The following is a 7761-nucleotide window of genomic DNA, read 5'->3' as shown; positions in this document are numbered from 1 at the left end:
CCCCTCCCCTATGAAAATCAAAGTAGTAGGCACTCAAATATTTTTACAGTTTTGCTAGAACTCATCTAGATGAGATATAGTTTGGTCTCATTCACCTTTTATAGCCATCGGATGTGATGCTATAAGATGCGTGTGTGCTGACGTGGATTGTATATGTATAATATGTTCTTGTTTTCAAAGTGAATGAGACCAAATTATATCTCATCTAGATGAGTTCTAGGTACTCCCATGTTTTTATGTGATCTTAAACATAATGAGCAAATAAAATGGAAGTATACATACCCTTAAATAGAAACAACATAAAAGGATACACTTAATATTGTCTAAGAACAAAACAACAGGAGTGCCTTACCTTTATTTTGAAAGAAAATCATAATTTATCAATATCAAGACTTCTAAATATTTCATGCTCACCACGGCGTGAAGAGCGTCGGAGGTGATCTGTGTGACTCCGTTAGCCAAGAGGAGCTCCCTGACATGCACTTGTCGACAGTGCTCGCTGATGACGCTACTACTGGTCACCGACCTCACGCGCTACCTGCTGGCCGTCGCAGAGCCGTCCCTGCACTCTCCTGCTGGCCGTGGGGAACACACATCGGTGCGCAGCTCGGCGGCAACTACCCACCCTAGGGTCTGTGACTTCGCGTGATTGTGTACGTGGCCTGCAGGTCCGTGAATGACGAAAAGAACAAAGGAACCATGTACTGGTCTGTTCTTTTTTAACAACATACTCCCTCTGTCCTTCAAAAAGTGCACTTCCAACTTTGTTGGAGTATCAAATTATCTCAAAGTTTGACCGAGTTTATGCAAGAATATATCAATGTTTGTGAAACCAAATAGGAGTATGATGAAAATATACTTTATCATGAACCTAATGCTATTAATTTATTGACATAAATGTTGGTGTATTATTGTATAAATATAGTCAAACATAAAAAAGTTTGACTTTTCCAATAAAGTTGAAAGTACATTTTTTAAAGAACAGAGGGAGTACTTGTTAGGTGGACTCTGGACTCTTGAGCGTTGCATCCTTAGTGGCTTGCGTGTGGCCCAATATGGCCCAATAACGTTGACTATGCCTTCTACGAGCTTGTAACTGTACGAACAGCTGTACACCTAGGAAGTTTGCCCCTACCCTTTTATGTATCGTTGAAACACAGATAGAAGGAAATAGGGTAGAGAATTTAGCTGGTACTTTGGGCTATGATAAAGCTTTTGCTGTTGATAGTAGAGGTAGGAGTGGAGGCTTAGGCCTTTTTTGGAATAATGAAATAAATGTTGAGGTTTTGGGTTACTCTGATTATCACTTGGATGTTTCTGTGGAAGAAGCAGGGTTGGAGAAGTGGAGGCTCACGTGTGTGTACGGGGAGGCTCAAACCCACCTTCGGCACCAGACGTGGACAGTTCTGAAAAACATTAGCACTTTGAGCTCGCTCCCTTGGCTATGCATTGGAGATTTTAACGAAGTGCTACGTCCAAACGAGCACAACGGGATTGCTAGACGCAATAATGCTCAAATGCAGGCATTCAGAGACACTGTGGATATTTGCATGTTGCTCGATATAGGGTACAAGGGTCGTTCCTGGACGTGGGAGAAGAAGGTAACAGGTGGATCATATACAACGTGCAGATTGGATAGAGCTTTGGCTAATGCCACCTGGATGTCCCGCTTCCCGGCGGCAGGCCTGGAGCATCTAGCTGCATCGACGTCGGACCATGGCCCCATTGTGCTTGATCTGGGACGCAGCCAGAACAACCACACGCAGAAGAGTTTCCGCTATGAGTTGATGTGGGAAAAACATGAAGAGCTTAGGGAGACCATCGGGGCAGAATGGGCAGCAGCAGGGCCGTGTGCTATGGTTCTTGAACTACAACAGAAGCTACTGGCTGTCTCAAAGGGCTTGACAAACTGGAGTAAGCAATCGTTCGGGAGTGTACGTACGAAGATAAAGAATATGAAGAAGGAGTTGGACAAATTGCAGAGTGATCCTCTGAGGTCACGGCCATCACATGCGGAACTAAAAATCAATGAGCGTTTGATCGAACTATACCACCGAGAGGAGATAATGTGGAGACAGCGTGCACGCATGGAGTGGCTTTCCTCAGGAGACAAAAACACAAAGTTCTTTCACCTGCGAGCGAGTTTGAGAAGAAAGAAAAACATGATTCGAGCACTGCAAAACTCACCGGGGGTACTTGTTGATGACCCGGTGGAGCTGAGAGCCTTGGCCAACAATTTCTATCAAAAATTGTACTCAACAGAAGGAGTGCAGGATGTAGAAGTGTCTGCACTTTATGAAGAGGAACAGATCCAAGAACAATAGCTTCTGTGCTTTGAAACTTGATATGATGAAGGCTTACGACAGGTTGGAGGGCCTTATCTAAAAGCTATCATGCAAAAACTGGGGTTTGCACATGCATGGATAGAAACAGTTATGAACATGGTATCATCAGTCTCATTTTCAGTTTTGTTCAATGGAGAAAGACTTGAAGCTTTTAAACCATCCAGAGGAATTCGGCAGGGAGATCCAATCTCCCCTTACCTTTTCTTGATTGCAGCGGAGGGCCTCTCGTGCCTCCTGAAATCTAGTTCTCAGTCATCACTTCTTGCAGGTGTGAAGGTGGCTCCCACGGCTCCGGCCGTTAACCATCTTTTATTTGCAGATGATAGCCTGCTGCTTTTCAAGGCGAGTGTGGAGGGAGCAGAACTTGTATCAAACCTACTGAATAGGTATTGTAATGCGTCAGGACAGAGAGTAAATCATGCAAAATCATCCATCTTTTTCAGCAGAGGTTGTACACAGGCTACCAGAGAAGGGGTGAAGAACAGCCTCCAAGTGCAAACTGAAACCCTGAGTGATCGCTATCTGGGCATGCCCACTGATGTTGGACAATCAAAGAACAGAACGTTCAAATATTTGCGGGATAGAGTGTGGGAGAAAATACGAGGATGGATGGAAAAACTGTTGTCAGCTGCGGGAAAGGAGGTTTTAGTAAAATCAATTGCACAAGCAACCCCAGTTTATTCAATGTCATGCTTCCGGTTGCCCAGGGGGGTATGTGATGATATCACCTCTCTCATCCGTCAGTTCTGGTGGGGAAGTAAAAGAGGAAAGAGGAAGCCAGCATGGGTGGCGTGGGATGTGATGATTAGACCAAAGTATATGGGGGGCATGGGATTCAGAGATTTCGAGCTGTTCAACTTGGCGTTATTGGCAAGACAGGCATGGAGAGTCTTGGTTGAGGACGAGTCATTGGGCGCTCAAATACTCAAAGCTGCTTATTACCCTAACAGCTCTCTGCTTGATGCAACGCTAGGGACACATCCATCGCAGATTTGGAGGGCCTTGCTTGAAGGTAGAGACGTGCTTGCTCAAGGCATCATACGAAAGATTGGAGACGGAGAGAATACCAATATTTGTCATCACAATTGGATACCAAGACCAAGCTTCAAGCGACCGATTACCTCGCTAGTACCGGCTCCACCTGAGAAAGTGTCCGAACTTATTGATACAAACCCAGCATCATGGAGGGCCGACCTAGTGAGAACGGTATTCACTCCTTTTGACGCAGAAGAAATCTTGAAAATCCCTTTGTGCACTAGGCAGGTAGATGATTTTTGGGCTTGGAATGAGACCCCGAGGGGAATCTTCACAGTCGCATCGGCCTATCGCATGCTTGTGACAACGAAGCTGGGAAGAGAAAATTGGCTGGAAGGGAGGGAAGATTCATTGCGCATAAATATGGAGAATGGAGAGTGGACCAAGATGTGGAAGATGCAGGTGTTGTCTAAGATCAGAGTGTTTTCATGGAGGCTGGCCAGGCATTCGATCCCGGTGGGAGATGTGCTACACCATCTCCATATGGCTACAACAGCAGCGTGCCACCTTTGCGGGGCTCAGGATACATGGAAGCATGCCTTGCTGGAGTGTCCGATGTCTCGCTGCACATGGGCCTTGTCTTCGGTGCAAGTGTTGGATCAGCTCTGTACGGTGCAACATGACAGTGCGAAACTATGGTTATTTGCCCTTCAAGACAGCCTCAATGTCGACGAGTTTATAAGGTTGGCGGTCACCCTTTGGGCAATTTGGGGAGCCAAGAGGAAAGCTATACATGAAGGAGTATTTAGGAGTCCTCAATCCATCCACGACTTCATAGTGTCTTATTTATCAGAGATCAAGATGATCTACCCTCAGAAGGAGCGAGCGGCGAGAGTAGCAGCAACGAGACCAAGACGGTGGCTGCCGCCGGAGGAGAATCATGCCAAAATAAACACTGATGCCGCGGTTGGAGGACGAGGGAGTTTTGGTGCAGTGGCAGCCATTTGCCGAGATGAAGCCGGAAAGTTTGCAGGGGCGTCAGCTATCGTATATAGAGCGACTGGAGGTCCAGCTACGCTTGAAGCCTTGGCTATACGTGAAGCCTTTGCCCTTGCCGATGATCTATATCTACAGCGAATTCATGTGGCTTCGGATTGCAAGGAAGCAGTACAAGAAATCTTGAACGGTGGTGCATCGTGCTACGGTGCAGTGATTCATGAGATTAGATTACATGCAGTTTCTTTTATTTCTTGCAGAATAGTTCACGAATTTAGGAGCTCAAATTTTGATGCTCACAACCTTGCGAAATATGCGTTGGGACTCGGTTTTGGTCGCCATGTTTGGTTAGGCCAGCCTAAGGGTATTCCCTTCGTCCATGTAAACATTGTGACGGATGAATAAAGTTTCGCAGGGGTATTCCCTTCGTCCATATAAACATTGTGACGGATGAATAAAGTTTCGCAGGGTTGCCTCAAAAAAAAAAAAGCTGTACACCTAAGAAAAAATCGAAAGAAATCAAGTTAGGGCGAGCGCCCTACCTCGCCCCACTGAGAGCTCCGCCCCTGTTTGGCACAGCACCCTGAAACTGCTAGCACACCGCCAGCCGACATACTCCAGCGTTTTCAGATAATACACCTACATGTACTGCAAAAGAACTCCTGCCTAGCTAGCCATGCCAGGCATCTTTCAATACACTAGATGACCAGTTGCGTCAAATGACGCAAAGATTCGTTTAAAACCATGTTCGTGTTGAAAATATTTGCATTTTTTCGTAACTGTATATTTGAGTACATTTGGTAAGAACTTATAACACTATATATAAAGGAAATTAAATGCAAATATTTTCTTAAGGTAATAACGCCACAAATTAGATCATCGGTAGGTCAAGATAGTTGAGTCTGCAATTAGGATCTCCGAGTAGCTGTAAACTTGCATTAAAAAAGGAGTAAACATAAGTGACACAATAAAATATACTTAATACATGAACTTGTGAAAATTGTGTACAGGAGAATTTAATAGAAATAGTATCAATTACATCATATAATTTGGTTTTATACTCTTTTGTGTATATATCAGATCCGGTATAGAGAGAAGGGTACCTTTGGTTCCACGGCGTCACAAATAGGAGGCTGCAGGCAGTGTAATCCGAGCAGAAAGCAAATCGCTGGCCTAGGAAAAGAAAGGAATGGTCAGGAAAACAAATATAACTTCTACTTACTGCAATGGAAAAGAAGGAAACTATTGTTAGTACATTAGTATATAGGTTATTAGTACATAGGTGTTTTTGCATTATCAAAAAAAAAAACTAATCAACAACAGCAAAATAATCTTCCTAGCCTCTGTAACACATGGCTCGACCTTATGAGGCATAACACGAGACCAAGTCTCTGTAACTGAAACAAAAACACACATCATATTCTTCCCCAAGGTTTCTAATTATTCAACTGCGATGATCTAATCAGATTCATATGCCACGACCAAACAGAGCAAGCACATAGTATGTTACTTGGTCCTTGTTAACTTCAAGCAGTTTAAACCAAATACATGTTACTTTTTTTCCACTACCCACCATGGAGCAAAAGCCCCATGGTCCTTTATTTCAATCGAAGCAAATATATACGGACAAAGAATAACAGTCCCAAAGGAAGGAAAGAAAGAGAAAAGAAAACCTACGTAAGAGAGCACATCCAAAAATCTAACGGAGGCTTTGGATCCAAAATGCATGAACTGAGAAGTTTTTTCGATAAAGGGTGAATTTTATTGGCTCAAAATGGAGCATCAAGAGGATACAAACACAATGAGCACATCCGGCCTCTGCATAACTAGAATGCACACAGCCAACACTAACGCACGCACACAAAAATCTGCCAGCAAATAGCAAAGTCGTATAAGACCAAAGCTATGCATAAGCGAGGAGAAAAATACAAAGCGATCAGATCCAATCAGCAAACTACATTAATGATCATATCCGCACCAACCATCTCATGACACCACATGAATGGCGAGGTTCTTCAACAGCAACGCCTTCAGGAAGGGAGCGACGATCAATCGCCGCCGTCACCGAATCCAACCACTCAAGGTCAGGATTTAGGTTTTCACCCTGAAAAACCAGTCTGAGCATATCCGAGCAATGCCTTCAACAAGGTAACAACGTAAAAACATCGCCATTGCCAGACATAACCAACCCTGGTCACCTAGGCTTTCACCCCGGAGCTCGAGACTCGGTGCTCGAGTAGCACCACCATCAAGTCACTCACGTGTTGTCGCCACCACTTTTCCGTGATCCTAGCAGCTACTTGCGATGTGTGATCGCCGCTGCTACACCACCATCCCTCTGCGTCGAACCATTGTCCATAGTTTGCATCACTTCGCCTAAGTCAACCACCGGATCTAGAGGAGGAAACCCTCACGAGGACCTTTCGGTGGTCACTGTAATCAACAACGAGGCCGCCGCCTGGATGAGATGATCCAGCCGTCAGTGGGGCCCAACAGGCAACATCCTGTTAGATCAGCCACACCAGCGACGGCCTCCGCATCCCAGCATGAGACGGAGCCCGATCCACCCAATCTGCATCCGGAGAAGCATGGAGTCTGACCGGATTGAGAGGTGTAAGAGCGGCACAGAGAGGCCCGCCCATCCTCTGCAGACAAGCAGCTGGCAGACAACCAGCGGCTAGACAGCTCCCAATCCAATCCATGGAGCGCCGCCCAAAGCCGCTGCCGTTGATGAGAACTTACACGATATGTGCAAAGCTAGCCTCAACCAACCACACAGGCAGCTTGATTGATTTGCAGCCTACCAACATATGCACGTCCGAGTAGACGTACGCACGAGTGAATCTGGCTTGATTGATTCGATCTCTTTGCAGGGTCCTCGTGACATCGAGAAGAACAACCACAAGCAGAGTCCCCGCCGCCGCCGTCAGCCGCACTAGCTTCGCCGGCGGCGTCCTCCGGCGACAGCGGGATGGATAGACGGGAGGAGAGGGAAGGTTAGGCTGGGGTACGGCGGCGCCGCCCGTGTCGCCCAGGAAGAGCGACACGGGGGCCAGCGTTACTGAGAAGTAGGTGATCTAAAATGCATTTGTTTAAACTAAGCCAACAAGAATAACACATCAGATTTTAATCTGGATCCTTCATGTAAAGAAATAACATAAAAAGAATCAAGAATTTCTCAATTTATTCAACAAAGAGCAGTCCGGCTCCTTGAACTCTCCAGCCCTGCACTCCCCCATAGAACACAAGAGCACGGATCAGCACCACACCCAACCCACCCACTACGACGAGATCTGATGAGAACGGAGAAGGATTTTCTCACCTATTGTTCATGTCGATGTACCACTTCTTGCAGACGATGTTGGAGAAGCAGCAACCCACAGAGGTCAACGCGAACACGACGATGAAGGAGCAACCAACCGGCACCAGCGTCGGGTGGGGAGAA

At 45.9% G+C, this 7761-nt stretch overlaps 1 long non-coding RNA gene across 2 annotated transcripts; it reads right to left on the bottom strand.

Annotated features, from left to right (window-relative positions):
* Positions 1–5047: 5047 nt before the first annotated feature.
* LOC119287827 lies at positions 5048–7755 on the bottom strand. Of its 2 annotated transcripts, none has more exons than XR_005140967.1 (3): positions 7639–7755; positions 5420–5489; positions 5048–5248 (listed from the first exon to the last, which is right to left on the bottom strand). It is a non-coding gene; the product is annotated as an uncharacterized LOC119287827 (long non-coding RNA). The 2 variants fall into 2 exon arrangements; XR_005140968.1 differs by having other exon boundaries at positions 5048–5241.
* Between the last annotated feature and the right edge of the window lie 6 nt (positions 7756–7761).

Source organism: Triticum dicoccoides, chromosome 4A (assembly GCF_002162155.2).
Source record: "Triticum dicoccoides isolate Atlit2015 ecotype Zavitan chromosome 4A, WEW_v2.0, whole genome shotgun sequence".
In the NCBI taxonomy this organism is placed as follows: Eukaryota; Viridiplantae; Streptophyta; class Magnoliopsida; order Poales; family Poaceae; genus Triticum; species Triticum dicoccoides.
The sequence above is the reverse complement of the archived record's forward strand: the minus strand, read 5'-3'. Positions and strand labels throughout refer to the sequence as shown.